This window comes from Strix aluco, chromosome 2 (assembly GCF_031877795.1).
Source record: "Strix aluco isolate bStrAlu1 chromosome 2, bStrAlu1.hap1, whole genome shotgun sequence".
Lineage (NCBI taxonomy): Eukaryota > Metazoa > Chordata > Aves > Strigiformes > Strigidae > Strix > Strix aluco.
The window spans coordinates 38,925,270-38,932,791 of record NC_133932.1 but is presented as its reverse complement, the minus strand read 5'-3'; the positions used below and the strand labels follow the sequence as shown (position 1 = coordinate 38,932,791).

The 7,522-nt window shown below is 36.8% G+C and overlaps 1 long non-coding RNA gene across 1 annotated transcript; it reads right to left on the bottom strand.

Moving 5' to 3' along the window:
- Positions 1-3,468: 3,468 nt before the first annotated feature.
- Positions 3,469-7,292, bottom strand: LOC141920169 (uncharacterized). Its single transcript, XR_012622238.1, has 3 exons — positions 7,188-7,292; positions 4,173-4,256; positions 3,469-3,586 (listed from the first exon to the last, which is right to left on the bottom strand). It is a non-coding gene; the product is annotated as an uncharacterized LOC141920169 (long non-coding RNA).
- Positions 7,293-7,522: the final 230 nt, after the last annotated feature.

Here is a 7,522-nt window from a genome sequence, read left to right as displayed (position 1 = left end):
TATAAGTGCTTGTAGACAAAATTTTCCAGGAGTCCTTTGGGTTCAACCAAATATTTACCCGTTCTTTTCTTCATATAGATGTAAACCAACATTACCAGAAGAATCAGCACTAATGAAACTCCAAGTAAAACTCCAAGGACAATCACTGCCACTTTCCAGCTGGAACTTTTTCCAGTTGATGACTGAGCAGTCAGAGCTGGAAATTTAAAACACATTTTATAAATGTTAGCTAGAAACAGTAAAAAGTAGGTGTAAGAAAGCTTGTAGAGCTAAGTGACAGCTGCATTTTACTGTTTGGCAGCTTTGAAACTTTTGAATAATATTAAAAATGTTTTTGTATGTAGTAAAGATTTGTTAACTAGAAAATTTTGTGGACCACTCTCTCTCTGAAGGTCCTTGTGATCTATTGATGACATCCATAATCAGCAGCTCTGAGGATTTACTTGGTGGGAAGTATCTGGAAGATTCTGGGAGAAGTCCAGTCTGTACCTCAACAAAGAGTCACTCCAAGGTGTGAAAAGGGTGCATGAAATGGAGCTGTACATAATTTAGCCCTCACAGCAACTTTGTGAAATTAATCAGGACCTGATCTGTCAGCTGTACTCACACCTACCCAGGTCTTGCTCCATGAGACAGTCCACTGAAACCAAAGTCTCTAAACTGATAGGCCAAAACCAGAAAACTTCCTGACTGCCAGATAAAGGCAATGAACAGCCTGTGGCACATGTAACCATACCTCAACTCTGTGGTAAAGATGTGTGTAGTAATGGTGGAAAGGCACATAGACTAAATTATAGTGATAGCCAGCATTTTACAAAGAGAGGGTATTAACTAGGGCAGAAGGAGTATCTATGTTGCCTGAAAACCCCCCAACTCATAGGAGCTCAAGGAAATAAGCATATTACCACTACCATGAGCATGATGGATACCCTAATTTGGATTAATATCCTTCTGCACAATTTCTACTTTCCCTCTCAGCCTCTCTGCATCACTTTATATTGCTGAATTCACACAGCCTTTAGCCAGGGAAGCAGGGACCAGAGGTTTTTTGAGGGCTGTCCAACAGAAGAGGTAAACCCTTCCATCATATCTCTATTCAGAGAGAAGTATTGCAGATGCCACTACAGAAGAAGTCTCTCCTCATCCCCTTCTTCAGTGAAAGATGAATCCAGTCTTTTAGGATCATACAAAGGTGATGACACCACCTCAGCAAAAAGCTCACCTAGCCCTCCTTCTATGTGAAGAGAACCCATCCTTTGAGTCTGGAACTGGGCATGTGTAGTGACTCTTTAAAAGAGATCCATGATCTACATGATATCTGGACTATGTGTTCTGTGAATGTTTAAATAGGCTATCTGAAATATTTGAATCTCTTAAAAGAAAGAAGTTAATTTATCATCTTTTGTGAAATGCAGGAGATCTGACCCTTTGATTCCCACACCATCACAGAGAAGCCGTTTTAACATCACTTACATTGTACAGTTACTTCAGTTTGGTCACCAAATTTGGTCCTTAATATTTGACTTAAGTGTGCCTGCATAACATTCACATCGATGGGCTCTTGGTTTTGCAGTAGAGAAATAAAATACGCAATCACACTTCCAGGTCTGAATCCAAGCATAATGATATCAAAGTGGTCATCTTTCAGTTTAATGCGCATTTCTCTAACAACCTGTGTAAATTGAAATTGATATTTGTGGCATGTGTCAGTCAACTGAGGCAGAGCAGGAATGCACACATCATACATCAGAATATTAATTTTCTGATTTATCACTCTTTCAAGGTAATCGCTTTGGAAAAACAAATATATGAATAATGACAGTAATTTTTGTCTATACTGCTAAAAAACTTACTGAAGGAGGATTTTGGAACAATGCATGGTCTGTGACTGAAAATATGAAATCAAAGTTTGACTTCCAAAGCAGTAATCTGTTTAGCTAGTTATCAATGAATATGCATTGAAACTAATTATCCTCCACAGGCTGCAAACCCATATAGGACCCTGACTGTACAAAATTTGGAATCTACAAAGTGCACCTAACATTTCTAAAGTTATCTTCAGTGTCCCCTAGCTTTTTTAACATGTACAATTAAACTTCAAGCATGGTCATGCACACACTACCAGTGCAGAACTTGATGTTAGAGGTTTAGAACAGATAAAATGTTTTTGTCACCAGATTATCAAAATCATGATGTTACAGAATAACTGTGCAAAGAAAGACAAGGGTCTGATTTGTCTCTCAATCATTCTGGCATAAACTAAGTGTAATCCCATTACACCAATTGGAATGATTTCAGGTTTACACTGATGTCTCCAAAAGCAGAGTCTTGCTCAGTGTTTTCATGTGGATATAGGGCAAGAACAAGTAGTCCTTCCTTCTAAGTAAGATTGGTTGAAACGTTTCTGTCAGGACTAATCTTTACAGAAAATCAGGTGTTTGATTAAACCCACTAAGAAAAAGCTATCTTCTTGCTGTGGATAAATATGATATTTTACCTGAAAAGTCTGAAAGATTACTATTTTTCATAGATGATAACAAATCTTGTTCTGACTCCTTGCTCAGTTGTCTACCTCCGTCTTTCTCTGTGGGATAAACCCCCACCCCAAACTACATGTCACATTAAGTTCCCTGGCCAGAGACTCCAGAAATGTTTTTCTTTTCCTCACCACAATGAACAGTCTAGATAGGAAACCTGGCCTATGGAGGCCAAAGTGTAAAATTTCAAAACTACAACTACGTTGTGGTAGTACTGTGGAATTTAAAAGAAATAGTTTAATATTCAAATTGTAAAAAAAATCCAACACAGATATTGACTACATTTTCAGTCACGTTAGTACAGCCTTTCTTTGGGTTTGCCATTTTTTAAAGTGTGATAACAGTCATGCTGACGTGTTGCACAAGGTCTGACTGAAAGCTTATTAAAAGATTGTAAAGGGATTCCCACTGCATTCAGTCAGACTGGAGGAAACCTTTTAAATTCACTGAAGTAAATTTTCTATCCATGAAATGGAGATGCTAGCAGTCATAAGACAAGGTTACCTCTGAGTTGGCGTTGTCAGAACAAATTAGTTACTGTTTATGAAATCTGTGGAGATTCTTAGCTAAAAGGTGTGATAATCACACTAAAAATAATTTTTGTTAGTTATTTAAAAGCAGTCTACCCCAATCTTACAGTAGTTTTACCTTTTCAACAGGCTTACATATATCAAGATTCCTGAGAAGTGTGTAAATTATTAGTCCTTTTCTTTAAAAGAAGACAGCTGAGTGGCAGACTGCTCTTCATTGGACAACATGCTTTCTGTCCTTCAGTCAAGACAGTTCCTGTGCTTCCTATACTGTTTTATCAAGAAAGGATTATCTTTTTCTTCTGTCACAACCTTGATTTAACAATGAATCTAGGGGACTGATGTTGCTAATTGCAAAACTTTTCTTAGTTCATTCATGATGACAAAGAAGATTGCAGGAACTTACTTCTGTTCTTATACTTTCAGACATTGATTTGTAGCCTTCACTATCAGAGTTATAAAGCGTATGATTAAATGTCTGGCTTTTTAACAAAACACGGCAGGCAAATGCTTGGTAATCTGGAAAAAAAAAAAAAAAGTGAAACAATTAGATGAATCCCAGGATGTCACTCCACAATTGCTTTTTGGACTTTATTATCTCATGTATTTATAATACTAATTGATAAAACCAGAAATTAATCAAATAATAAGAAAGTGTATCGTGTGTCTAATGCACTGGCTTCTGAATCTTCAAAGTTGAATGTCTTCCTCTTGAAATTTGTCAGCCATCACAATCCTCACAACTTGTTACTCATTCCTATATTATTCAGGGTTCATCCTACTCTCCCATTGATTTCAGCACAAGCAAGATCAGTCTATTAGATTTTGCAAGGCACTGAGTATGTTTAAATCTTCCTGAGTAGGTGGATGAGTTCTAAGCCAGAAGAAGTATGCTTTACATAGAAAAGTCTAGACTAAAAATAGAGCTGGAAGCTGACACTGAAGTTTGATGAAAACAGCTTCCTTACCAAGGAAGTGTGAACTTCAGATGCTATGTGGATTGACATAATAAAGCAGATTGCAAAATACTCATGGAAGATACTATATTGTGAAATAATACCCCATAGTTATGAATAAACAAATTTTAAAATTCTATAAAACTTACGTGAGCATACAATATACTTTAAGTCAGGACAGCCAGTATTTTGTGATAAGCAAAACTCATTTCTGCTGAAACAGGAAACAGGATCTGTAAAATAAATTTTTTAAAAAATCAAGACAATTGCCTCTGTGCGTGCGTGATTGTTGCTAGTAAGAAAATGATTAAATAATAAGTGAAAGCATTGAATCATGACCAAGGAATCACCTGAGCAGCAGTTTCTTTTGCCCAGTGAGAACTTAGAACTGCAGATTATAAAAATGGAGCATATCAAGAGAGGCAGGTGGTGGGTGGGTAGGTGGTATTTGAGAACTTTACTGAAATAATGTTGAGAACTCTTATTTCCTGTCAAAGTTAAAGATACAGGTTGTACTGTTATGTGCTTATACAACTCAGGTAAACTAGATAGAGTTTTCAGAAGTAAAAGTCACCTGCAATTTCCTTTGAAAAAAAAATGCATCGTGGAGTCTCAGAACCTCTGTATGCTTGTCTGTACTGGCTAATCTGAATTCTTTATAATGGGTCAAAACAGTAGTAAAGGGTGGTACTGCAGTTTTTATACAGTTAGTTCATTGCATACAGCTCTAGTTTTTCTCTCAGAATAGAACATAATCTTTAACTCCACATAAAATCCAGATGCCTTGGTCTTTATTGCTCTTTTTAATTAGCTCACAAACAGTTTTCTGGTAGGGGAGATGGCTTCATATTACAAAAGGAGACAAAATTTCTTTTTTTATTTGAAAATAGGGAAACTAATAAATGAAAGCCAGTGGACTGAAGTATTGAAAGATTTGAATGGAAATTAGGATGAGAATTCCTTGGCTCTGTGATCCTAAAGCCTAAGACAGAGGGTAAATCCATAAGAAGGAACTCCACATTTAACTGCTAGAATAACTGCCCTAGAAGGGTTTTGAGAATAATCAGACAATCCACTAGAGAACTGAAAAAAGGGTTGCAGCAGAGACAGTTATATTTTAGAGCTCAAGAAATGCTGGAAGAAAGTAACAATTGCCAAAAGTCAAGTTAGATCTTTCAAAGGATATTAAAAGAAATAATGAAAATTTTCTCAGCCACTGATATGATAAAGTGCAATACAGTTTTATCAAAAGTGGATCATGCCAAAATAACCTATCATCTTCCTTTGACAAGTTGACTTTCAGATCTCTTCCAATAATAGAAAAGCAATATTATACAGTGCCAAGTGGTAAATTTTTAGTGGAAAAAGATTTGTCTAAAGTAATTAATGGGGAGATGGCAAAGGGTAGCTTTAAAAGAAGAAACCTTGCTTTAGAGGGATATTACATGTGGTGTTCCTTGAGAATCAGTCTGGGTGTAGAACTTGTTCAACATTTCCATTATAGATCTTGCCAGAAAATGCAGGAGTTTTCTCATAAAACTTGTTGATGGCACAAAGTTAGTAGGTGTCATTAACACAGGGGAAAATTGAGATCTTCCAGAAAGAATTGGATGAAGCTAAGGCTGGAGCAGAAGCACTGGGATGACATTCCCTGAAAGTTGTGCATTTGGGGATTAATAATAAAAATATCTTCTCTAACATGGCAGCACAAGCATCGAAAAGGACTTCAGTGTCTCAGCTGATCGTAGCTGTGATGCAGCTATGAAAAAAACATGTGTTGTCCTATGACACATCATTCAATACATTTCCAGTAGAGATGGGAGTATTGATGATATGGTAAGCGCACTGGTACAACCTTGACTGGATGGCTGTGTGTAATCCCAGTTACCCGCATTCAAGAAGGGTGACTTCTATTTCAAAGAAACGAAGAGTGGTGGGGGCCTTCAAGGCAGAGAAGAATTCTTCTTAGGAAAAGAAACTAGGAAATAATGTCTTGTCTAGTCTAGTAAACAAAGGATAAGTTTATCATTGTATCAGGGAGGGAGAGAACAATATGAGAAAAGGAAGAAAGGGGAGTATTCAAGCTAGAGGGCAACGTTAGCACAAAAGCAAATGAATATGGATTTGCCATGGATACCTTTAGGCTGGCAATTTGATAAATGTTTTCAGAACATTAGAGCATTGCAATTCTGGAACTCCTTTTCATATGGAATAGTGAAGGAAAAATGTCTAAGGCCTCTCAATATGGCTTATGAGTTGATGAGAACCCTCTATAGTTTTTACTTTATAACTACATAGCTATACTTAACAGACAACTTGTAAACCTTGTTAAGAGGCAGGTGTGAATCTCAGTCTCAGCACTGCTCTAAGGGCACTAGACAGCTTTTGTGTGGTCAGAGATGGGCAGAGGAAGATTTTTCAAGAAAAGCAAGTTCCTGTCTGCCTGCAACATTTTTTGCAGAGGTACCCAGGACATGACAGTCAGTGCACGGACATTTCAACTGAATAGGTCCTGTTGAGTGCCCTGGATGCTAAAATGTTGGGTCTAGGTTATAAGTATACCCCCTAACAGGCTTGTAAGGAAGACAATGTCACTTGGGAGGCCTTGTACATAACATGAAAAGTTTAGTCAAAAACATTTGGCTGAGGGAAAGGATGTAAGTATTCAGGATTATAGGCTTCCCAAAAGACACTTACCAAGTGTATCTGATGTTTTGAGAAAAAATATAGCATATGTTCTACTTTTTATGATTTAGTGCAGTGATACAATTAAACAGTCTGTCTTAATGTCTATAACCTAAGATGAAATCAAAAATATAACAATGACATTTAAGGACTGCCTGCATTCACAAAAGCATGTACAACCTAAACTTCACATTACCAGAATATGTCCTGTTAGATTTACAACCAAAATATCCTGACTTTTGCACAGAATTATCTGGTTCAACAATACAGAATGGTCAGAAATTTTACAGAATAAGCACTTATTCTTGCAAACTCCTGTTTAATCCAAGTAGTCCTATCCAAGTAAGGGGATGAGTTAGATAAATAAACTTGACTTACAGAAATAATAGTCTGTGAAATCCAATTAAAATCGTGTTGTAAAAAGATATTCTGAGAGTATATTCATTAAAAAAAAAATGACAGGATGATTGAAGAAATACCTGTTCGGACAGTAACTGAAGCCCAGCTATTCTTAGCACAAGATAATACTGCCACAGATATTGTGTATACGTGACCAGGAAGTAAATGTTTAAACACAGTTTTTGTCTCTTTTGTAGTCGTTTTATTTATCTCCTGGTTTCCATCCATGAGGGAGACTGTGTAGAGGCTGCCTCTCCTGCCACCAGTCCAGCTGATTTCTATTGCTTCCCCAGTCACATTCTGAACTTTAATGGACATTGGCACTGCAAAGTGAAAAAGTTTCATACAGCTGAGGGCGGTTCATTTCACTTCTCCAATTCTACACATTTAAAATTGTAGCAAAAAAATAAAAATT